Genomic DNA, 25,332 nt, shown 5'->3' with positions numbered 1-25,332 from the left:
ACTTATAAAGGGGGAAGCAAATCAAAAAACATCTTTCTGTTTACAAAGGAGTGGCAAGTGGCGAGTGGAGAAATCAGGACTGATTAAATTACCAGCCTTCCCTTTCGTAACAGCAGGGAATTCTTTACCACTTTTCACATTTTGAATATCCAGGTTCAGCCCACTAGTTGATGGGGAAGTATTGAATGCAGGCAAGATACATCTTCTTCAGAGTGAAAGAGGGAACTTGGGAGGGTGAATTAACTTGTCATTCCCTTAAACCAACTATAACAGATGGTTTTGAGGCAGTATAAACTGGGTCGTAAGAAAAAAGGTATGTGTCTGTTTTCCCTAAATGGAGTCAGCACAAATGTAATGTACAAAATGGGATGGGAAATTTAAAAAAAAAAATTATAAGCCAAATTTTTAGGTTAAAATGAACTTAAAACTGATGCCCTGAACTCAACTTGAGTAATTAATTAGGTTGCTAGTTCTGATTCTTGATATGAAATATAACAATGCCAGAATACTTTTTAAAATGGCAGCAGATGAGAAGAAAGAGGACCCGGGTTTGTTCCTGGCCCTGGGTCACTGTCTGAGTGGAGTTTGCACATTCTCCCTGTGTCTGTGTGGGTCTCGCCCCCACAACCCAAAGATGTACAGGTAGTGGATGGCCACGCTAAACTGCCAAGAATTGGGTACACTAAATGTATTTCTGTTTAAATCTATTAAATGTGTCAATTTAATATTTCTAAAACTGATTCCATTTGAATCACAATTCTGCTAAGTACTCTGGTAACACAGCTTTAGAGTAAAATAAAACATCAATATGCAGGCTGCAGATCTGGGACATACAGCTCATTGATAATTCACAAAATGTGACATTTTTGGTTGATTGCAAGTCTATGACCAGCTCTGCAATTTGCGACACAGGACTACACCATTCCCTTGTTTTAAGGTGTCATTTCTGTTCTGATACAGTGAGTAATACTGTTGAAAAGAGTATTATATTATGCGTTATGCATTTACATGTGTAAAAATGCACTACTTTGGCACAATACATGACAAAACTGCAAATCTATTAGGAAGTAGCGAAATGAAAATTGGCAATTTTCAACTATGTTGTTTCTACTTTCTGAATAAAAGGCTTATGCTTTTGCCAAAATTGAAAAACCAAAGTAATGTTCAAGTATTGGTGATTGTATTTCCGAAGCATTGATTGGATTTCCAAAGTCAGACATCCCTTCGAATTTAGAGCTTTCACATACTGACAGATACTGTTTAGAATTTATATTCAGAGTAAATCATTAGTTGTTGTCCAGATTCACTCACAAACCAGCATTTTGGCGGCATGGTAGCGCATGTTGCCTCACGCGCCGAGGACCCGGGTTTGATTCCGGCTCTGGATCACTGTGGAGTTTGCACATTCTCTCCGTGTCTGCCTGGGTCTCATCCCCACAAAGCAAAGATGTGCGGAGTCGGTGAATTGGCCACGCTAAATTGCCCCTTAATTGGAAAAAGAATTGGATATTCTAAATTTATATTTAAAAAAAACATTTTCACTGCCTTGGGAACTTTTCATGGAAAAGTGTGGTAGTCAGGCGCCAAATTACTATTTAACTTAATCAGCATTTGTTGAAGTGTTGTGAATGTTGCAATACATTAAAGGTGCTATATATTACAAATTGTTATGATTAGGGGATGTGGAGAATATCAGTGTATTGGCTAAAGCTGTTCCTGACGTATATGTCCTCCATTAACCTTTTCTGAGCTGGGAACCCTGCTAATCTTTCCATTTTTTGTTGTCACTCAAGATGGCACCTGAGCGTGGCGACTCTCTGCAAGCTCTTCCACACAGATCCTATTCCTACATCTTTTATAACCATACTAACCTTTTAAAACGTAATTCTAACTTACTAAGTCACTGTGAATCAATGGTCCTGCATGCTAAACTATGTTTGTGTTTATGCTCCAGAGACTGGGCAGATGGTACAAACTGTGTCACATGGCTAACCACCTACACAATCACACTCTATAATGTGAAAGGAGTTTATCTGTCCAATTTATCTGAGTTGGAACAGAAACAGGCTTTGAACTAAACAGCAGTCAGTATGTTTAAGTATATCAAGAATATCAGTATATCAAGGAAAAGCGTAGTGGAAGTCTGAATTAAAAAAAAATAATTTAAAAGAATGGTACTGTCATTGGCTCAGCCAGCATTTATTGCCCAACCCTAGTTGCCCTTCAAAAAGCGATAGTGAGCTGCCTTCTTGAAATGCTGCCGTCTCCAAGGTATAGGTACACCCACAGTGCTGTTAAGAGTGGGTTCCAGGATTTTGATAGTGAAGGAATGGCGATGTATTTCCAACGGATTCAGTGTGGTTTGGAGGGGAACTTCTAGGTGGTGGTGTTCCCGTGCATCTGCTGCCCTTGTCCTTCTAGATGGTAGCAGTTGTGGGTTTGGTATGTGCAGCCCGAGGAGTCTTGATGAGTTCCTGCAGTGCATCTTGTAGATGGTACACATTGTTGCCACTGTGCATTGTGGTGGTAGGATTGAATGGTTGTGGAAGTGGTACCAATCAAGCTGACTGCTTTGTCCTGGATGGTGTTGAGCTTCTTCAGTTTTGTTGCGGCTGCAATCCAGGTAAGTGGAGAGTATTCCATCACACTCCTAGCTTGTGCTTTATAGATGGTGGGCAGGCTTTGGGGAGTCAGGAGGGGAGTACTTGCTGCAGGTTTCCTAGCCTCTGACCAGCTCTTATAGCCACATTATATATATGGCTAGTCCAGTTCAGTTTTTGGTCAGTGGTAACTCACGGGATGTTGATAGTGGGGGATTCAGCGATAGTAATGCCAGTAAATGTCAAGGAGAGCTGGTTAGATTCTCTTGTTGGAAATGGTCATTACCTGGCACTTATGGAGGAAGATCTGTGATGCTGAGGACCTCTGGAGGAGGCCAAGATGGATCATCTATTCAGCACTTCTAGCCGAAGATTGTTGCAAATGCTTCAGCTTTATCTTTTGCACTGATGTGCTGGGCTCCTGCATAATTGAGGATGGGTTATTGTGGAGCCTCCTCCTTCAGTGAAGGAATGGCAATGTATTCACACATCGATGTGGCTAGACTACAGAGCTTAGGTCTGATCCTTTGGTTGTGGAATTACTTAGCTCTCTCTATTACTTGCTGCTTATGTTGTTTGGCACGCACTTAGTTCTGTGCTGTCACTTCATTTTTGTGTATGCCTGGTGTTGTTCCTGGTATGCCTGCCTGGAGTCTTCCCTGAACCAGGGTTGACCCCCTGGCTTGGTGGTAATAATAGTGAGGGATATGCCAGAGCATGAAGTTACAGATTGCGGTTGAGTACTGTTCTGCTGCTGGTTATGACCGACAGTGCTTCATGGATGGTAAACATTAGAAGTAAGGTTTAATTTTAAGTGTGTTTAATTTAATGTTTCTGTGTAAAATCTATAGTTAGATTCATACTGAACACAGGCGCATCTGGGCGTTGCTTTGCAAGTGGCCTTGTAAGGTCGAGAAACTTGAATTTTCGCTTAGCTAATTTGATAACAGTTGAAGACAGGTAGTGAGAGAGAAAGTAGTTCTCACAGCTCCGCTACAAGAAGTTGGTTTCAGAAGGCTAAAGAGAGAACATCTTTCTCAGCTTTGCTACAAAAAAAGCCACACTATAGAGTAATGGTTAAGAAAACAGATGCCAGAAATCAAAGTCCAGTTAGAAAAACTAGAGAAATGCGGAGATGTATCCAAGGAGTCTGGGGCTAAGTGAACAAAGACCAAGATTTTGTTCAGAAGAATTCAAGGAAGAGTAAACAAAGTTTTCTGAGTTGAAGAGACAATTGTTGTAACCAGATTTGAAGTGAGATAGTACCTTTCAAAGATAAAACAAACACCTGATGCTATTTTAATACAATCTGGGAATCAAGAGTTAAAGCAATTGTGCGCAGTTTGTACAACAGCCAAGATAAATAAATCCTAAAGTGGTTGGTGTAACATTCTGGACTGGAAAATGGACAGATGCTTGGTTTGAGAGTGTGATTTGGGAAACATAGCCTGGATTTCAGACTGCAAATCGCTAAGGAAAAGCTTAGAGATTTTAAAGCGTGTTTTCGGGGGTGTGGTTTGGAAACTCACACCGGGGGTGGAGAAAGAGATTCTGAGGAGATATCCATAAACATTCACTGGGGGTTCAGAGTGGAGAGTATAATTGCCCACAGACATCTTGTGTGTTTAAACGAGACTTAAGTTAATGAGACCATTGTAGATTAAGATGTACTTTGTAATCCAAGTCAATCTTTAAATCTGTGTATTTGTTAAGGTGCGGAGGCGGGGAGCAAAGGAGGATTGTACAATCCAATTTTTCCATGTTTAACAATTTTTGTTGCCGTTAAAACTAATTAGCACTCCTGTGACTCTGTTCCTCCACGTTTCATAAAAAACATCAAAGATAGTCTTTTGGGCCAGGGTTTCATGCTGGGATCGTCCTGTTCAGTTATAACATCAACTGGGATTATAAATTGGTAGATCTGTTGGGAGTCTATCCCATTTAGCATGATGTTAGTGCCACACAGTACACCCTCAATGTGAAGATTTTTTTTTTTTTTTTTTTTTTTTTTTTTTTTTTTTTTTTTTTTTTTTTTTTAAATTTAGATTACCCAATTTTTTTTCCAATTAAGGGGCAATTTAGAGTGGCCAATCCACCTACTCTGCACATTTTTGGGTTGTGGGGGCGAAACCCACGCAGACACGGGGAGAATGTGCAAACTCCACACGGACAGTGACCCAGAGCCGGGATCGAACCTGGGACCTCAGCGCCGTGAGGCGGTTGTGCTAACCACTAGGCCACCGTGCTGCCCCTCAATGTGAAGATGGGACTATGTCTCCACAAGGAGTGGAGTGCAGTGGCCGCTCCTACTGTCGTGGGCAGATACAGCTGTGGTAGACAGGTTGGTGAGGGATGAAGTCAAGTATGTTTTGCCCTCTTATTGGTTCTGCCCCCACAGCACATTGGTTAGCACCATTTCTTCACAGCGGCAGGGACCTGGGTTTCATTCCCGGCTTGGGACACTGTCTGTGCGGAGTCTGCGCATTCTCCCCGTGTCTGCTTGTTAGGTGAATTCGACATTTTGAATTCTCCCTCAGTGCACCTGAACAGGCGACGTAGTGTAGAGACTAGGGGATCTTCACAGTAACTTCATTGCAGTGTTAATATAAGCCTACTTGTGACACTAATAAAATTATTATTATTACCTGCCACAAACCCAGTCTAGCAGCTCTGTCCTTTAGGACCCATCTAGCTCGGTCTGTGGCGGTTACTATCAGGCCATTCTTGGTGATGGATATTGAAGTCCCGCACCCAGATTACATTCTGCACCCTTGCCACCTTCAGCAATGTTTCCAAGTTGTGCTCAATATGGAGGAGTAGGGGCAGCACGGTGGCACTGTGGTTAGCATTGCTGCCTACGGCGCGGAGGACCTGGGTCCGAATCCCGGCCCTGGGTCATTGTCCATGTGGGGTTTGGACATTCTCCCCGTGTCTGCAAAGGTTTCGCCCCCCTCAACCCAAAAGGATGTGCAGAATAGGTGGATTGGCCATGCTAAGTTGCGCCTTAATTGGAAAAAATTGCCCCTTAATTGGGCATCTAAATTTGAAAAAAAAATGGAGAAGTATGGGCTGTTTAGCACAGGGCTCAATCGCTGGCTTTCAAAGCAGACCAAGCAGGCCAGCAGCACGGTTCGATTCCCGTAACAGCCTCCCCGAACAGGCGCCGGAATGTGGCGACTAGGGGCTTTTCACAGTAACTTCATTGAAGCCTACTCGTGACAATAAGCGATTTTCATTTCATTTCATCAGCTGAGGGGAGATGGTACGTGGAAATCAGCAGATTTCCATGTCCATGTTTGACCTGGTGCCATGAGACTTCATGCCATCCTGACTCCCTGTGCAATTCCCTCCCACCTGTATATTACTTTCCTGCTACCACCTCCACTGGGATGGTGGCGTCAGGGACATATTTTGTAAGGCATGATTTTGTGAGTATGACTGTGTCAGGCTGTTGCTTGGTTAGTCTGTGAAATAGCTCTCTCAATTTTAATAAGGATGGTAGTAAGGAAGATTTTGTTGGGTCGATAGGGCTGGGTTTGCCGTTGTAGTTTCTGGTAGCTAGGTAGATGGTGTGTTGCAGAAATTGTAAATATTTCACCTCATCTATGAGATTTATTGGAATTTCAAAGATTGAGAATTTTTGCAATGGGAAATTGCCATGCATTTAAATTATGTTTAAAGAGACATTGTGATAAATAAAAAAAAATACCACAAATTAAATCTTATGTTGATGACATCCAAATGTTGACTGGAATAATAATCATAGGAGACACCTCTGAAGTATCTACCTATTCTTTATGCGTCATCGGTGCTTTCTTATACAGCCTCACAAAACAACAATTTTCTGCTTAAGGAAGATACAAAGGTAACCTTCACTCTGCTCAGCATTAACATGCAGGCTTTTGCTTGTGCAGCAGCAACAGTGAGATCAAGGCCAATAGCTTTCTAGAATACTGAACATTTAAAAAAAAATTCCATGGCATCAGCATTGTTTCATGCAATGGTTCACAAATTTTCATCATTTCATATATAAATAATTTTGTGGTCAGTTTTTAGTCATTTTTACTTTAAATGAAGCATTTTTCAACACTATAAACACCAGGCTAATTGTACTTTAATAATCTTTATTATTGTCAAAAGTAGGCTTATGTTAACACCACAATGACTTTACTGTGAAAATCCCCTAGTTGCCACATTACGGCGCCTGTTCGGGTACACAGAGGGAGAATTCAGAATGTCGAATGCACCTAACAAGCATGTCTTTTGGGACTTGTGGGAGGAAACTGGAGCACCCGGAAGGAAACCCATGGAGACACAGGGAGAACCTGCAGACTCTGCACAGGCAGTGACCCAAGCCGGGAATCTAACCTGGGACCCTGGCGCTGTGAAGCAACAGTCCTAACTACTGTGCTACCATTATGCTAATAGCCACTTTTGTGCCATTAAGTCCACGTGTTCCAACCCTTAAAAAAGCTTGTACTGTGCACTATTTTATTTTGCACTTTCAACAGTGTAATGGATTTTATTTCTTTGATTAAGGTTTTACCTTTTTCATATTTTTCTTTTCATCATTCCTACATTATATTGCTGACATTTGCAACATTTAGCCTCTTCAGATTTCAGCAATGTCAGCTTAGTTCAGTCGTAACATTCGCCTCCAAGTCAGGATGTTCATGAACTCAAAAAACAATTCAGATCTTGATCACATAATCTAGGCCAGCAATGAAGGAGTGCTGCATTGTCAGATGTGGTGCAAATGGTAAGTACAGGCCTCATCTGCCAGTTAAGGTGAAAAAAATAGATTGGATGTCACTATTCAGGGAAACGCCACTAGTATGAGAAATGCATGGAGATTTTCCTGGTATCCAGGCCAACAATTCTCACCTCAAAATGACCATTAAAAATAGATCAACTGATCTTTTCTCTTTATTTAAAATAAAATATGCACAATTTTCATCTATACAATAATATTGCATTATATCCAAACATATCATACTTATTGCTCAAGTGATTTACCCTCATTGCATCACATTACTGAAATACGCCGTATCCTAGAATAGGATGTGAAATGTAAGCCAATTCTGGGCTGAGACGTTCCTCCTCAAATATGGATCTGCTGGTAAAATAGCCGGCTGATCAGTCTACTTGACGCAATTGTACTTTTTCCATCAGAGTTACAATTCAGTACAGCTCATGAGTTGCAACAAACTCCAAAACAAAAGAAGGCTTACTTAATATTCTATTTAAATAGACAATTTTAAAATTCATATGGAACCGTTCACATTATATCCCTCGAATTCTAAAACAGAATGCAAATAAAGGAAAAAGAATGCATTAAAAGCTTAATACTGTGCTGTATTTGCAAATTAGAACTAGAATATCTAAAGAACAATTAGAAGATTTAAGGAAGCACATGTATGGGAACACCACTATCTCCAAATTCCCTCCAAGAAACAAACCAACCTGACATTTACATATCATTGTTCTTTTATTTATTTTTTTAAAATTTAGATTACCCAATTATTTTTTCCAATTAAGGGGCAATTTAGCGTGGCCAATCCACCTACTCTGCACATTTTTGGGTTGTGGCGGTGAAACCCACGCAGACACGGGGAGAATGTGCAAACTCCACACGGACAGTGACCCAGAGCCGGGATCGAACCTGGGACCTCAGCGCCGTGAGGCGGTTGTGCTAACCACTAGGCCACCGTGCTGCCCTATCACTGTTCTTTTATTGTTGTTTGGTCAAAATACTGGAACTTGCTCCCCAATAGCAGTGGGTATACCTGCACTACGTGGACTGTAATGGCTCAAGAAGATGGCTCACTGCTACCTTTTAAAAAAATTTAGTGTGCCCAATCCTCTTTTTTCCCCCAATTAAGGGGCAATTTAATGTGGCCAATCCACCTACCCTGCACACCTTTGGGTTGTGGGGGTGAATTAAAAGAACATATGATTTCAAGATCTCAGCCCTAAATCACAGACCTCATCCATAATAATTCTTCCATATGAAAGATTTGGCAATGGAAAAAGTCAGCTTGCCTTCAGGAGAGACTTCCCAGATGACTGTCGCAAATTTAGTCAATAAGTAGCTGAAGCAGACAAACCAGGAAGATGCCAATTTCAATTCCCAGCATAAATGAGCTGATCTCAGCTGAATAGCAATAGGTATACTGCAAACCAAAGCTCCATGCTTTGGATTTGCAGACTTAATTTCATAACCACTACCCCTTTAAAATGTATTTATGTGCATATTGCAGGTCCTGGTCTGTGATGCCATTTCCACCCTCCCTATTTACCCTGCACAGTTGAATTATCTGTTCATATTCCATGTCAAAACTCACAAGTGAATAATGACTAGTTGGGTAAGGTACAGTAAAGCAACCAGCATCTATGGAATCAGAGGCAACAAACCTTTAGGAGGCGAGGGGAAAAATTTGGTGAAATAAAAAGTGCAATGATATTGACAGCTGTGAAAATAATATTCCTACCCGTTAGCTTTATTATATTGTTAAGAAAATACACTCTAGATAATCCATGTTTCTAAAAATAGCTGTTTCATCAACTGGGAACTGACAGAATGTTCCACAGTTGATCTGCAGTGATGCACTTTTGCAGCAAAATTTGTGGGAAGACATAAGTATATAATCCATACACAGCCATCAGTAGACAAAATCCATGGTCATAGAATTTTACAGTGCAGAAGGAGGCTATTCTGCCCATCGAGTGCGCACCGGCCCTTGGAAAGAGCACCCTACTTAAGCCCACACCTCCACCTTATCCCCGTAACCCAGTTACCCCACCCAACCTTTTTGGACACTAAGGGCAATTTAGCATGGCCAATCTACCTACCCTGCACATCTTTGGACTGCGGGAGGAAACGGAGCACCCGGAGGAAACCCACGCACACACAAGGAGAATGTGCAGACTCCACACAGACAGTGACCCAAGCTGGGAATCGAACCTGGGACCCTGGAGCTGTGAAGCAACTGTGCTAACCACTGTGCTACCGTGCTGGCCAGAGTACAGTGGTGTTTCAGTACTGAAGGCAGTTTGTTTCCTTTGAATGTTGAGTCCATGCACCACAGTGGTGTATGTTCCTTCAGGAATGTATTTCTGCCAGAAGCCAGTCAAAATGTGGTTGACGATTACCTAACCTCAAACAGCTTAGCAAGCCACTCAGTTGTAGGTTACTCACTCACCTCCTCAAGGGCAATTCGGTTTGGACAATAGATCCTGGAAGGAGGTCATGTGGTGCAGTGCATAGCATCCCTGTCTCTGAGTTAGAAGCGTCAGGTTCAAGTCCTGCTCCAGGAATTGATGGTCATGATGGAGCGTTCATGCAACAACTATAGGTTCGCACCAGCACTGACTGACGCCACCTTCAAATAGTGGGGGCAGGACGGAGGGACACTGACAGTCATGGACCTATACACGGATGGCAGGATCGCAACACTGGACGAACTGACAGAGAAATTTCAGCTAGCCAGGGGGAACGAGCTAAGGTATCTGCAGCTTAAAAACGTCCTAAGAAAGGAGACAAGGACGTACCCACAACCGCCACTACTGGAAGAACTACTGGACGAAGCATACTAGACAAGGGAAACTGAAGTGACATGTACGACCGACTGACAGAAAGGGCCGACACCGTACTGGACGCAACACGAAAGAAATGGGAGGAGGGCCTGGGGATTGAGATAGGGTGCGGACTCTGGAGCGAAGCACTGCATAGGGTCAACTCCACCTCCACGCGCGCAAGGCTCAGCCTGATGCAACTAAGTGGTACATAGAGCCCACTTAACAAGAACCTGTATGAGTAGGTTCTTCCCGGAGGTGGAGGATAGATGTGAACGGTGCCAAGTAGGCCCGACCAACCACGCCCACATGTTCTGGTCTTGCTCCAGACTTGTGAAGTACTGGACAGCCTTCATTGAGGCAATGTCCAAAGTGGTGGGAGTGAGGGTGGAGCCATGCCCGAAAGTGGCGGTCTTCGGGGTCTCGGACCAGCCAGATCTATTCCTGGGGAGGAGGGCGGACACCCTTGCCTTTGCCTCCCTGATCGCCCGCCGTAGAATCCTGTTTGGCTGGCGGTCAGCAGCACCACCCAGAACTGTAGACTGGCTGTCCGACCTCTCGGAATTTCTCCAAATGGAGAAAATCAAATTCGCCATCCGAGGGTCAGACGACGGCTTCCACAGAATGTGGGAGCCATTCACGCGAATGTTCCGGGACCTGTTTGTGGCCAACGAACAAGAGGAAGAATAGACAGGTAGCCAAGAATCAGGGGAAATTAGTCAAGAATCAGGGGAAAGTAGCCAAGGCATGGGAGGGAGGATGAACGGCTAAACCGAAGGAAAGAAAGGTGAACCATGGAGGGGGGAGGCAAGATAGGAGAACCAACGGGGGGGAAGGGGCAGGGAAACTGGAGCCGGAAGGAACGCACGGGATACCAAAACGTGCATGACATCTCCAGGAGCGGGGAACGAGGAAAATAAAGATGGAGGACGGGAGGAGCAGCAGAAGCGGAGGTGAGCGCGGGACGGCAGCGAAATCTGTCTGGGAGAAGCAGGCGACAACAACACGAAATACAGCCAAGTATCGCACACTGCAATTATCTCCCCGGCACCCAAATGAATATTTGCCCCCCCCCCCCCCTCCCCCCCCAAACAGTCGCCTACTTACGTGGTGTAAATCATTTTGCCAGGTGTACAGAGCTGCCACTGTCGAGCTGGTGCACAATACCCTACCAGTTATTCTATTTCATATTTTATTGTATTTTATGTTGGGGTGTGCCCTTCTCTTCTAGATATGTGGATATATATATATATGTTTCTTATTCTGTGTACATAACGGTAATTATACCTTGTTCAAAAACCCAGTAAAAAAACATTTATATATATATGATGGTGCGTTCATAACATGGCCAAATATCAACTTTGAAATTCTTCCAAATTACAGCAATGGCAGTCAGTAAAATATGGAGAGATTCCCAGTCAGCCATGTGGTGAAAAGAAAATAGAGCCTCTACCATCACTATCCATAGCTCCAGGCTGCAACATGCATGTAAAAGTGTATGCTCCCACATCAATTCGGACTCTTTAGTGTGGATCAGGTTTATTCCAACAACATGGGATTCTATCCCCGACTGGCTATGGTAACTTCAGGACCCACCTCCTTGACCTATCCATGGTGGAGGAAATGGAGCTTTGTGTCAGACATCCCTTTGGGCAGAGAACCCAGGAAGAAAATGAAGAAATGCAAGCCTCGTCGGCGAAGCTACCAGAACAAATTACATTTAAAAAAAAAAATTATTCCAGTCAATAGAAAGTAACGATGATTCATTCACGTACTTCCACTGGGCTGTCATGAGATTTAGTTGAGTTCCCAAATTTCACAGGAATGTTTCTACATGATTTGTTGATCAGAAATTGGACAAAGCCCCAAAGGAGATTTTATGGTAAAAATGTACTTTAAAAACACAAGAAATATTTACACTTTGATTGAACACGTTTGTTTTATGTGAGAATAACTTGTCATATAGTACGAACAAAACAACACGATGGAAACAAGTGGAATGTGGTAACCCTGCCGTGGGCAATGGTCAACAAAATGTTTTGTGGTCTCGGATGGCACACAGGTGGCACAGTGGTTTGCACTGCTGCCTCACAGCGCCAGGGACCCAGTTTCAATTCCGGCCTTGGGTGACTATCTGTGTGGAGTTTCCTCCCCGTATCTGCGTGGGTTTCCTCCGGGTGCTCCAGTTTCTGCTCACAGTCCAAAGATGTGCAGGTTAGATGGACTGGCCTTGCTAAATTGCCCCTTCGTGTCTAGGGATATGCAGGTTAGGTTATAGAGTTACAGGGGTAGGGAGCCCTGGGCATGGGCAGAGTGCTCATTTCAAGGGTTGGTGCATACTCGACAGGCCGAATGGTCTCCTTCTGCATTGTAGGGATCCAATAATACTATTGGAGAAATCTGTATTGAATGGATTAAACCACAGTTTGATCGAGCATAGCATCACAGAGCCCTAGCAAAACTGGAGTCAATGGGAATCAGGAGGAAAACTCTCCACTGGTTAGTCATATAGAACATAGAACATAGAACAGTACAGCACAAATGAATACAGCACTATCTATCACAAATGAAGATGGTTGTGGTTGTTGGTATGTCAATCATCACGGTCCCAGGGCATCACTGCAGGAATTCTTCAGGGTAGTGTCCTCAGCCCAACCATCTTCAGCTGCTTCATCAATGACCTAGCTTCCAACACAAGGTCAGATTTAGGATGTTCACTGGTAAATGTACAATGTTCAGCACCATTTGCAACTCCTTAGGAAATGAAGCAGTTCAGGTGCAAATGCAGCAAGATCTAGATAATATCCAGGCTTAGGCTGACAAGTAACATTTGTGCCACATAAGTGCCAGGCAATGACCATCTCTAATATAAGAGAATCAAACCATCGTCCCTTGACATATAATAGCATTACCATCACTGAATCCCCCACCATCAACACCCTGGGAGTTACCATTGACTAGAAACTGAACTGGGCTAGCCATATAAATACTGTGGCTGCAAGAGTAGGTCAGAGGCTAGGAATCCTGTGGCAGGTAACTTATCCCCTGACTCCTCAAAGCCTGTCCACCAGCTACAAGGCATACAAGGCTTGTCTGGATGAGTGCAGTTCCAAAAAACTTAAGAAGCTTGACACCAACAAGGACAAAGCAGACCCTGCGTGGTCGACACTCCTGCTACAAACATTCGCTACCCCCCACCATCAACAGTTTATATTATCTACAAGATGGTTGCAGGAACTCACAGAGGCTCCTTAGGCAGCACCTTTGAAACCCACGACAACTACCATCTATAAGGACAAGGGCAGCTGATGCATGGACATACCTGGAGGTTTCCCTCCAAGTCACACACCAGCCTTACTTGGAAATATATCACTGTTCCTTCACTGTAGCTGGGCCAAAATCCTGGAACTCCCTCCCAAACATCACATTGGGTGTACCTATACCTGAAGGACTGCAGCGGCTCAAGAAGGAAGCTCACCATCATCTTCTCAAGGGCAATTAGGGATGTTAATTAGGCCTAGCCCGCAAAGTTCACATCTTGTAAAAATATTTTTTTTTTTAAATGTTGTGATATGATGACATGCACCTTTGATGAAGCGTAGCTTAAATTGCTATCCATCATTACTACTCAACAGGATATGTATGATGTATTGATCCTGTGATTTGCAGTAAGTCTGAAAGCAGCAGAGGTAGAGATTAAATGTACAAAAGATAGTTAGATTTTGAAATAAAGGACCTACGTTATTGTTTCACCAACCCTTGTGTATGTTTGGGACATTTATGTTGGAGGGAAGAAGAACATAAAGAAAATAAAAAACTGACAATGTTTGTTCTGTTTGTAAACTTAGCATATGCCCTAACATTTTAAACTATTTACCTGACAAGGAAATGCTGAAGTCTGTATAAAATGCTGGAAGGGGTAGCCTAGAGGTCAGGTCTGAGGGTGTGCTTTTATAGCCTCAATTGAAGAAAGACAAGTAGTTGCTGCTGAAGATCCAGACCTGCAATTACTGGAACTACTATTAGATGGGGCATAGATTCATACGCAGTCAGGAAAATGGGAATAATGCATTTGCATGTTGTGAGTTGTGCAGGGCACCATATGCCAACTCGTGGTATTTGCTAGTCGCCTAGTAAGAACAACAAACTACATTCTTGGGAAGCCAGTGCTCCAGTAAATCATTTAGTGTCTGTTCTCCTTCAGTGGGGGGGTGAGAGATAAGGGGAGTTTCTCGTGGATAATTTGGCTCAAAGATAATTGCCTGGATGATTATCAGTGCTCACTTTAATTATAAGGCAACTTCCAGCATCTGCACGTGTGCAGTTAAAGCTGGAAATCAGAAAATTGATGTCCAATTAACCCTGCTTCTGCACAAGCTTTGCTACACCATTATCTCACCAAAGACTTGGCATTAAAACACTTAAGACGAGAATTTGCAGTACATATTCACTGAACATGTAAAAAAAAACGTTACATCTTGTCTATTCAACTGCAAATGAATTTTAACAGAATGATAAGTCTCAATTACTATCAAACAACCTCTTGGGCACTGAAGATTTACTTCTGCAATGTGGAATCTCATTCCTTCAGAATTTCATTATTGGAGTTTTTTTTAAAAATCTGTTTTTTCTGCCTCTTACCGTCATAGTCCTTCATTTTAGTCCCATACATTTCTCAAGTAATCTTTGGATTAATTAACTTTTTCCATTACAACTCCATAATATCACCACCGAGACAATTCTTTCTAAACTGAAAAGTTCATTTTTTTCCCAGTTTTCTTCATAATCCAGACTCCTGATCCTATTAAACTCATGCCTTCAGCATTGAAATGATGGTTTCTTGGTATTGAGAATTGGATACTGTGTTCAAGGTTCCGTCTAACTAGAGCATCACACGATTAATTCACAATCTTTATCTAAACTATATCATATTGTTTTGTATATGTGATTCAAGAGTTTTTGGATTTATAATATAGCACAATTGCTTCACAGCTCCAGGTTCCCAGGTTCGAATCCGGCTTGGGTCACTGTCTGTGTCGAGTCTGCACATCCTCCCCGTGTGTGCGTGGGTTTCCTCCGGGTGCTCCGGTTTCCTCCCACAGTCCAAAGATGTGCAGGTTAGGTGGATTGGCCATAATAAATTGCCCTTAGTGTCCAGAATTGCCCTTAGTGTTGGGTGGGGTTACTGTGTTACTGGGTTATGGGGATAAGGTGGAAGTGTTGACCTTGGGTAGGGTGCTCATTCCAAGAGCCGGTGCAGACTCGATGGGCCGAATGGCATCCTTCTGCACTGCAAATTCTATGATATGATATCACTGAATCGACTAAAAATCCTAGGTCTCATCCAGCTTCATTCTTCAATTATTTTCCTCATATGGAATATCGGCATTATCCATGTTTTCTTCCTTTATATGCACTTTACATTTGCCTGTATTAAATTTCACCTGTCATTGTTTCTAAACATTGAGATCTAAAATTCTAAACCTTACATCAGTTAATATTGGCGTTTTGGTTTTCTCATCAAATTCTATAAAGTTATGCATGCCTGATGCAAATGTATATTTTGTCTAACTTGTTCTGTAATTTCTGAACTAGTCAGAGTCTGTCTGCATCTATAATTTTTAACTTTGTATTGGCTTTCTGAACAGAGCATTTATGGAAATTAGGAACAGTAGTGGCCTCAACATAGAGCCCGGAGATATCTCACTCAGCATTTGCTTCCCCTCCCTCACCCTGACGTAATTCCTCCAATGAGTAAACATCGTTTCCAATTCTCAACCAGTTTATTTTTTGAGCAGTTCCCAAGGCATTCTACATATTTTTGTAACATAACATTTAATTAGTTTTTACTGTGGAACTTTATGAAAAGCCTTATGGATATCAATGTACACCACTATCCATTATGATTGTCATTTCTTCAAATGAAGATAACTGTTCAGATAGGGTCTCAACTGAACATTAGTCAAGATGGATTGAACGTTGTTTGTTAAAGCACTGATCCTGTTTTTACACCTGACTGTTAATTCCATTATTTTACATGGACATTTTTGAAGACATGGACAGCATTAGCCATCTTCAGTATAATGCTAACTTCCTAGTATCCACAGAAGAATATCTGAATGATTGTTAGTGCCGCACAAATCACCTTCCAAGTCTCCCACAGCAACCCGAGATAAATCCACGCCAGAAGATAAGTTAGTTCTCAGACCTTTTTTTTTAAACAATCATTTTATTGAGGTATTTCTTTGGCATTGTAACAGCAACAAAATCAACAATGTACATAACAAGGAAAATATTAACATAGCGCAAAAACCACCTCCCTCTCCCACAGGTCCCACCATTACTTACCCCCCTAATCTACACTAGCCTAGCCCCCCCCCCCCCCCCCCCCCCCCCCGCTGACGATTAATTCTCTGCGAAGAAGTCGACAAATGGTTGCCACCTCCGGGCGAACCCTAAAAGAGACCCTCTCATGGCGAACTTAATTTTCTCCAGGCAGAGTAAGCTAGCCATGTCAGATAGCCAGGTCTCTGATTTTGTGGGCTTCGAGTCCCTCCATGCGAATAGTATCCACCATTGGGCTACCAGGAAAGCAAAGGCCAGAACATTTGCCTCTTTCTCCTCCTGGATTCCCGGATCCTGCGACATCCCGAAAATTACCACCTCTGGACTCATTGTCACCCTTGTATTTAATACCTTGGACATGGCGTCGGCAAACCCCTGCCAAAATCCCCTCAGTTTTGGACATGCCCCGAACATGTGGACATGGTTTGCTGACCCCCACTCCCCGCACACTTCACACACCTGTCCTCCACCCCGAAGAATCTGCTCATCCGGGCCACTGCCATGTGAGCCCGGTGAACGACCTTAAATTGGATCAGGCTGAGCCTGACACATGTTGCGGTCGCGTTGACCCTACCCAACGCGTCCGCCCAAAGGCCCTCTTCTATCTCTCCCCCCAGATCCTCCTCCCACTTTCGCTTCAGCTCCTTGGTCTGCATCTGCTCCACACCCATAAGCTCTTTATATATGTCCGAGACGTTCCCCTCTCCTAGCGATCCTCTAGAAACCACCCTATCCTGAATCCCCCTTAGCGGCAGGAGTGGGAAGGTTGGTATCTGTCTCCGCAGAAAGTCCCGCACCTGCAGATATAGAAATTAATTTCCCTCCGCCAATACAAACTTCTCCTCTAGCGCCTTCGTACTCAGCAAGCTTCCTTCTAAAATCAAGTCCCCCATCCTCTCCATCCCCGCTCCCCGGCAAATTAGGAACTCCTCATCCATCCTACCCAGGGCAAACCATTATCGCAGATTTAAAAAATATCCTTTTTAAAATAAATTTAGAGTACCCAATTTATTTTTTTCCAATTAAGGGACTATTTATCATGACCAATCCACCTATCCTGCACATCTTTGGAATGTGGGGGTGAGGCCCACACAGACACTGGGAGAATGTGCAAACTCCAAACGGGATCGAACCCAGGTCCTAATTGCCGTGAGGCAGCAGTGCTAACCACTGTGCTATCATGCTGCCCTACTATCCACTTTCCTATGTGCCTCAGAAACCTGGGCAATAAGTAAAGATCTGTGGAAGAAAACAGAAGTCTATGAAATATGGATGCTAACATGTATATTAAAAATTCTATATACAGACCATAAGATTAATGAAGTGGTATTTGAAATATTAAGTATGAAAATAACTCTTAAAAGTGATATTCAGGATAGAAAATGTCAGTATTTTGGCTATTTGATTAGAGCTGAAAAGCCACAGAAATCTTGCCTGGAGGGCAATGTAAAGAGCTGCAGAAAGAGGGATCAACCTAGGTAAAATTGGATGACGAAAATCACAGAATGGTTGCAGACCAGCTATAGTGGATGTGTGAGCCCATGCAAGACACACAAGTGTGAGATACCAATGACAGCAGATTTCCTAGTACATGTAGCTAAAAGTAACAGCAGCAAAGTAGATTACTCAAAGGTTTTGATTAAAATACTTTACCTGCTCTTGAATACCTTTCCTTACCGAAAACTATATTTTATAGAATCCCTACATTGCAGAAAGAGGCCATTTGGCACATCAAGTCTGCACTGGCCTTCTGAAAGAACACCTAAACCAGGCTCCCTGCAACCCCGTAGCCCCACGTAACACATCCCTGGACACTTTAGCAAGGCCAATCCACCTAACCGTCACATCTTTGGACTGTGGGAGGAAACCGAAGCATCCGGAGAAAACTGGGTAATTGTGCTCAGGAACCATATTGACATGCACCAGGGAACCTTGGGGACCACATACATTGCTTATATCCTGATTCTATTAGTCAGCACACATCTTACCTTACCAGGTGCTTGGTGCCTAATTTTAAGGGTTTATCCACCAACAAGTCAATGGTGATAAAAACAGAAAAAAATAGTCATGGACCTCCAGGGACTCAGGTGAGCATGTAGCCAGAGCGGGTAGGGTAGTTAATTTGAGAAACACACCCAAACAATCTCACTCAACCAAAATATAAAAGCAGACTTGACCTTCCATCGTTAACTGCTTTTCGGGGCAGGTTGAAAGTTAACTTCAATGCAGCCAATATCTTCCCTATAGCAATTTGAATAATGTTCCGCTGTCCCATCTGAAATGATGAATCGGGAATGTTCCCTCTTTCCCCCAAACCTACACCGCCAAACCACTGGTATTACTTCTGTTAAGGTCCGCAAAGTTTCGCCATGGAGGCTTTTCCTGTGGTCGAAAGTCCGTCTGTCGCCCCTCTTATCAGGGATGTGGAGATGCCAGCGTTGGACAGGGGTAAGAAGTCTTACAAACATGAAGTTAAAGTCCAACAGGGTGTGTTTCGAATCACTAGCTTTCACTGCCTGAGGAATTCACCTGAGAAAGGAGCAGTGCTCCTAAAGCTCGTGATTCGAAACAAACCTGTTGGACTTGAACCTGGTGTTGCAAGACTTCTGACTGCCCTTTTAACAAGAACGCCTATCCCGGCTTCCTTGCCGTCAGTGCACGCCCACCCCATCACAACCCGTGGGAGTTTTCCTCTCCTACTCGGCGGCCTGGCTACTTTCCCTGTCCTGCCTGCCGCCCGCACTCACTTACACTTCTGCCGATTGCTCATGTTCTGCTGCCGCCGCCTCGAGTCGGCAGCAGAACCGGCGCCTCCTCTGATGTGGAGGACATCGCGCCGGCGCCTCCTCTGATGTGGAGGAGGCCCCGTCTCCAAGGAGCGCGCGGCGCGGACCAATGGGAGGCGCCGGCGCGAGCCCCACGTGAGCGGCGGTTGGTGCCGGCGCTCGAGCTGCCGAGTTTCCCCGCCCGCACTGGAGGACGCGCGTTCAGGTCACTTCACTTACACTCCTCACTCGTGGGCTTTGATTTCCCTCGTCCACCGCGGAGCGAATGAATTCACCTTCTTGAAACCCCCACCCAGCTCGGCCGTGGTTGCCGATTCGACTTGGGTGAGTTTCGCCGCGATATTTTCTGTTAAAAAAAAAATAAACATCGCCTGTGTGTATTTTCCTCTCCGTCTCTCTCGCGCGTGGTCTAGTCGGATCCAGGTCCCATCCGGTGCGAAATAGTGAGCCCATGTCGCCGGGCCAACCGGGGCATGCGCAGACGCGCCCAAAGCTGCTTCCTGCCAGATAGTGATCCCAATGGGACATTGGTTTTGTTCTGTGTGCGTCTATTTTTTTTTGGGGGGGGAGGGGGAATTATGTTCTAAATTTTAAAATAACTTTGATTTGGACGATGTGATGTGGGGAAGGATTGCGAGTTGGGGGGGGGGGGGGAGAGAGAAAGTGAAACTAGGTCGGGGCTCGGGTAGGGGAGCTTTTCTTTCTGCTGGTGTACTTTGTGGGTCAGGTTATTAAAATGATTGTGTCTAAAGGGTCCATCGCTTTGTGTGTTTTTCATGACCTCTGGCATGGAAGGTGGCTCTCCTAAAGACGCGAAAGGTTGAAAATTGTGATGGGGGGGGGGGTATCTTTTGTAAAAGGAAGTGCTGCGGCTCAGCGTGTGGGCTTTGTTTTTGTAATGCATTTCTTCAGTGAAAATGTACTGTTGAAGAATAAATAAATCTGCGGTGTTCGCGAGGTGCTAAAGTGTTTTTATCTACATACCCCCCCACTCCCCCGTTTGAATAAAGTCCTCCCCCTTTAAAAGCGTGAAATATTTCGCGTCACTGTGAAAATTGCCTTGGGTTTACTGGTCGCAATGCCGCCGGTTACTTCCGTCTCCCGGTTCGTGTCACTTCACGGCAGGGAAGGACGGAAGAACGCGCACACTTCTTTGCTTTATCCTGGCATTATACCGCTGAGAGAGAAAATTACATTCCTCCCCCCCGCGGAACAGTTTCGTACCAGGTTGGATATTCCGTTCCTGTAATGTCCCCCTAAAACCCTGCAATCGACCTGGAAGTTAGCAGAAGTGATCTCCGTCTTGGGGTTTATAGGGGTCTACTATTTGGCAGGCTAGCGTGGCTGAGGGTAGGTGCATCGTTCGACATGGGCACTTAATGCAATTCAGCGTCTTCTGATGAAGAATTCGGTTTTTCTTTGCAGCCAGTCAGCAATTATTACAGATTCAAATCGTTTCGAATTTCAATTCGTCTTTTCTTTTTGTCTTTTCGTCCAAATTCCGGGTTGTCGTATTGTCCTTGACCCAAATTTACTTTCCATATCATGAGTAATCGTTGTAAGTGTGTATATAAAATGAACCATACACAAAATTCGAACACATTTCCTACCCGATTTAAGGCAGTAAACAAGGTGCCGTTTGGAATTATATAAATTCGCCTCTGTTGATATGCAGAATATTTAATCATGCATTGGAAAACCCGCCCGTCTTGTTCAATCGAAAGCTGTCCAATTCAGCCATGCATTATTTGCAAACGAGCTTCTTCCACATAGAACTGATATTTTCCTTCAGTTTTGCAAAATTGCATTAAGTTTAGAATATGCAGCACTGCAAAATACCTTCGCTGCCTTTGCGCAGAATATTTATAGCTTGCGTGTAAGTGAAACGTTTCACTGTCGGTGCATGGTGGTTGACTCCCCCAGATCTTCGTGTGAACTGTAAAACTCTCTCGGGAATGTCGAAGATTACGGGTGAGACCAGCACAGTGGCAGATTAGAGCGTCAAGTTCCATAGTTCTTTAAAAATACGAATGCTGTAGATTCAAATCTAGTTTCTGTTTTCACTATGCTCAAAGCATGGAGATACAGGCCATGTACAAATATTACTCTCACTTTATTTCATGATTTATATCCTATCTTTTAAAAAGGCCTTGTTAGAGGAATAGATTTATTTGAATCGTCTACAGAATTAGAAGGACATTGGATCAGAATTATTTTGAAATTAAACATTTTTCTTGTTAAACTTCACTGGTGTGTATTCTGGGATGTAGTAATCTGTACAGAAGCTTTTTCTGTGTGGGTTTGTATTTTGAATTTAATTGAATTTGTCAAGTTGCCTATCTGCAGAAAACAACCTGCTGTATTGGGATAGAATTTATATTATTTTGCCATATCGTAGGAATTTTTTGATCAGTTTAATATTCTGATTTGGGCATTGAACTTGTTCTGGATTATATCTATGGCACATTGCTTAAAAGATGTTGGCTTCTGGACACTAAACAGCTGGCTTCGGTTTTGCCGGTGTTGAGCCACCGGAGACTTTATCGAAAAGAAATCAAAGCAATAAAGTTGGCTGACAACAATTAATGTGTAGAAGCTGACCCCATGCTTGTTAATAAGAATGTGTAAAATATATGCAGGAGTAGACTGGACAGCCCAATAAACCTGCTCTGCCGTTCAGTATGATTGCAGCTGAACTTGTACATTGACTCAAGTTGTCTGCCCTAGTGTCCAAAATTGATTAGTTTCAACCATCAATATACTCATTGACCGAGATTCTACAGCCTTCTGACGTAGAGAACGCTAAAGATTCGCAACCCCACAGTGAAGAAATTTCCATTTGAAATGGTCCACCCCTTATCTTGTCTATGACATTTGAGTTCCAGACTCACCAGCCAGGGACATCTACCCTGTCAAGGGGCAGCACGGTAGCATTGTGGAAAGCACAATCCCTTCACAGCTCCAGGGTCCCAGGTTCGATTCCGGCTTGGGTCACTGTCTGTGCAGAGTCTGCACATCCTCCCCGTGTGTGCGTGGGTTTCCTCCGGGTGCTCCGGTTTCCTCCCACAGTCCAAAGATGTTCTGGTTAGGTGGATTGGCCATGATAAATTGCCCTTAGTGTCCAATATTGCCCTTAGTGTTGGGTGGGGTTACTGAGTTATGGGGATAGGGTGGAGGGTTGACCTTGGGTAGGGTGCTCTTTCCTAGAGCCGGTGCAGGCTCGATGGGGCCAATGGCCTCCTTCTGCACTGTAAATTCTATGTAATCTATGTCAAGCCCATTTATCAATTTTTCAACGCGATCACTTCTCATAGGACAGCCCTGTGTAGGACTCAATCTAGTGAACCTTTATTGCACTCTACGGCAAGTATGTCCTTCCTTGGGCAAGGAAACCAATACTCGGGTGATCTCATGAAATCCTTATAACCACAACTTTTATACTCCAACCTCCCTGTAATGAAATGAAAATCGCTTATTGTCACGAGTAGGCTTCAATGAAGTTACTGTGAAAAGCCCCTAGTCGCCACATTCCGGCGCTTGTACGGGAATCGAATCGCGCTGCTGGCGTGCTTGGTCTGCTTTAAAAGCCAGCGATTTAGCCGAGTGAGCTAAACCAGCCCCTAATGAAATGAAAATCACTTATTGTCACGAGTAGGCTTCAATGAAGTTACTGTGAAAAGCCCCTAGTCGCCACATTCCGGCACCTGTTCGGGGAGGCTGGTACAGGAATTGAACCGTGCTGCTGATGGCAGGTATCTCCTGGTGCTCCTGGTATGGCAACTGCTCGGCCCAGGACTGCAAGAAACTTCAGCGAGTCATGAACAGCCAGTCCATCACACAAATCTGCCTTCCATCCATTGACTCCATCTATACCTCCCGCTGCCTGGGGAAAGCAGGCAGCATAATCAAAGACCCCTCCCACCCAGCTTACTTGCTCTTCCAACTTCTTCCATCGGGCAGGAGATACAGAAGTCTGACAACACGCACAAACAGACTCAAAAACAGATCAATCCCCGCTGTCACCAGACTCCTAAACGATCCTCTATGGACTGACCTGATTAACACTACACCCCTGTATGTTTCATCCAATGCCGGTGCTTATGTAGTTATATTGTGCTCTTTGTGTTGCCCTAGTATGTATTTTCTTTTGTATTCTTTTTTTCATGTACTTAATGATCTGTTGAGCTGCTCGCAGAAAAATACTTTTCACTGTACCTCGGTACACATGACAATAAACAAATCCAATCCAAGTGTTCTTGTAATATAAATCAGGCCGCCCCGACAAGAACGTTACACCCATTCTGCTGAAGCCAGTGGACATTTGAATGGCTCGTCATATTTTCTGGCACCGATGCCACTGCAACAGAGCCGTCAAATTCAGCAACTATTGCTATTAGATAGAGATGGTGTTAATTTGTATCGAAAACTATTTGCCTCCCCAAGTCTTTTATTCGGTGGCAGTGAGAATTCCAGAAGGAGAAAAGTTGAAGTGTTGCATTAGCCTGTGCATATTTTTAATAACCGCCCTCTTTTATAATAGGAAGATAGGAATAGCTAGCTCTTGTAAAATGACCCGAGCTGAGCACTATTAGGTCAGTAGAGTTGGTCAATGTATCTGCACTGTTTTGCCTGTCCAGGACCTGATTATGGTGCTTGGATTTTTCTCTCCCGGACTATTTGTTTCTGGTCATCTTGTGTATTGACCACTTTGAAATCAAGGAAATGGAAGTTTGCCATGGAAGCTCTCTTTGACTGCCAATTAGGTTCTATAGTGGCACACAATGTGGTTCACTCTTAAATGCCCTCGGCGATGGACAATAAATGGTCGTTCAGCCAGCGATGCCCGCATCCCATGAATTAAAAAAAATAACAACCCTGGAATGCCTCCGTGTATACACGACCCCACTGACTGTGAGGAAACCAATGCACCCTACTCCCTCCCATCTCGCATTTAGTTATACCCTCCAAGATTAGATTTTCACATCTGGCTTTTGTTGATATGCTCCGTTAGAGTGGTCCCGATTATTTATTTTCTTGTATGTTTTCCCCTTTAAGGGGAACACATGCCATGGGTCAGAAGAACTGGTCAACAAACCATCTTATTTCAGCAACCCAGCTCTATACAGAACCAATCCACAAGTGACAGGCAGAGAGAAGGCAAGTAAATGTGGATGTGTCAAATTATAACGGAATAAGGTCAACCAAAGTAAAAGTTTCTTTTTGACAAATTTCAATTTTATTTTTAATTAGCTTGTGGATATTATTAAAATGAAACTTCCTGTTGTGTATGTATGACTGCATTGTTGACTAGTGCCTAGAATGCAGTGGATGGGAAGATAATTGCAACACTAGTTCATTTCTCTATGATCAGACGCGCAAAGGAATATGTTTCTGCAATAAACTGCTGATATTTTGAAATAAAAACGGGTGCTGAGTTTTCCTTTTCAAGGAGCGGACACATCAACTGTTCTGTAGAACTGTTCGAGGAGCATGGTCAGTTATATGTTTATTCTATCTGCTTAACACAATGCATCAATATGGGAATACTTGGGTGACAATAGTGGCAACCCTTGAAGAGAATATGTCCTAAATGTAAATCTTCAAACAATTCCCTTCAATTCGGTACACTTGACAATAAACAAAGTCCAATCCAAATTGTTGGCTAATGCTGTATTTTTAAAATAATATGTAATTCTACTGTTTAAATAAAATAGGTCTTTCAAAGGAAAGATAATTATTTTAATTCAAAATATATATGCATTTTAAGTGAAAAGGCAAATTCAATTCTGTGACATTTTGTTCCTTAATCTTATGAGACGTGCTATTATATATTTCATCTTTTTTATTTGCAGTATGGTAAGGAACTTGACTTAAGTTTCAGAAGATTTTTAATCACCGTTTACAGAAAGTTTTCTTGGCACTGATATTTCAAAATTTGTTGTATAAAATGGAAGAGATCAAATTCAAGGACATTTTTATTTCATGTTGAGAAAATTTGGAAGTGTTTTAAACAAAAAAAAACTTTC

General features: G+C 43.3%; 1 protein-coding gene across 10 annotated transcripts in view; it reads left to right on the top strand.

The window, feature by feature from the left end:
- The first annotated feature begins 19,446 nt into the window (after positions 1-19,446).
- LOC119955747 (spermatid perinuclear RNA binding protein) overlaps positions 19,447-25,332 on the top strand; it is a 215,304-nt gene continuing 209,418 nt past the window's right edge. For 3 of the 10 annotated variants that reach the window (XM_038782269.1, XM_038782270.1, XM_038782271.1), the window contains exon 1: positions 19,452-19,630. The gene's annotated coding sequence lies outside the window, so the exon portion shown is untranslated. Of the gene's footprint in view, positions 19,631-20,513; positions 20,534-20,636; positions 20,657-25,332 lie in introns of those variants that run through there. The other 7 variants (XM_038782272.1, XM_038782274.1, XM_038782268.1 and 4 more) reach the window with 7 other exon arrangements.

Source organism: Scyliorhinus canicula, chromosome 21 (genome assembly GCF_902713615.1).
Source record: "Scyliorhinus canicula chromosome 21, sScyCan1.1, whole genome shotgun sequence".
NCBI classification, from domain to species: domain Eukaryota; kingdom Metazoa; phylum Chordata; class Chondrichthyes; order Carcharhiniformes; family Scyliorhinidae; genus Scyliorhinus; species Scyliorhinus canicula.
This window is presented reverse-complemented; position numbering and strand designations above follow the sequence as displayed.